This window comes from Nannospalax galili, unplaced genomic scaffold (genome assembly GCF_000622305.1).
Source record: "Nannospalax galili isolate Female #2095 unplaced genomic scaffold, S.galili_v1.0 scaffold674, whole genome shotgun sequence".
Taxonomy (NCBI): Eukaryota; Metazoa; Chordata; class Mammalia; order Rodentia; family Spalacidae; genus Nannospalax; species Nannospalax galili.
This window is the reverse complement of record NW_008335202.1, coordinates 515,093-515,828: the sequence shown is the minus strand read 5'-3', so window position 1 is coordinate 515,828 and position 736 is coordinate 515,093. Positions and strand designations below refer to the sequence as shown.

General features: G+C 40.1%; 1 protein-coding gene across 4 annotated transcripts in view; it reads left to right on the top strand.

Annotated features, from left to right (window-relative positions):
* The window catches only part of Dock4 (dedicator of cytokinesis 4), a 492,219-nt gene that overhangs the window by 389,473 nt on the left and 102,010 nt on the right, over positions 1 to 736 (top strand). The gene's annotated exons all lie outside the window — the stretch shown is intronic.

Here is a 736-nt window from a genome sequence, read left to right as displayed (position 1 = left end):
AAGTCAGAACAGGGCAATTTTCAAATGTTCATATGAAAGTCCATTGGAGTTTCTTGACAAGGGCTTCCAAAAGCATCTCTCTATTGGGTTCTTCCTCATTTTTCTTTTTTTCTTCCAAGGCTGGACTAGTTTGTTGGGAAGAGTGGCTGGATAGTCAGGTGAGGGTCCAGTGACCCTGCTTGGCCCTCCTTTAATGAATGAGCACAACTGCCAGCTAGCCCAATTGTGACTATGTTTAGCGATCAGTCTCAGCCAAAGTCGTGATGATGGTAGTTATTTCATGCAGAAGGCACTGCTGTGTAGCATCATCTTATTAAAAGTACCTAGTCACTTATCAGGGTTTGGTTCTAGGAGCCACATATGAGGGAGAACATATATCGATTTTTTTTTTCTGAGCCTGTGTTACTTAGTATAACAGTTTCTAGTTCCATCCATTTACCTGAAAATTTCATGATTTCATCTTTCTTTACTGCTGAGTAAAACTCCATCGTATAAATGAACCACATTTTCATTATCCACTCGTCAATTGAGGGATACTTAGGTTGCTTCCATCTCTTAGCTATTGTGAAAAGAGCAGCAACAAACATGTGGATGTACAAGTGTTTCTGCAATAAAATGAGTTCTTTGGGTATATACCAAGGAGTGGTATAACTGGGTCAAATGGTAGGTTCATTTGTAGTTTTTTAAGAGTTCTCCACACTGCTTTCCATAGGGGTTGAACAAGTTTGCAGCCCCA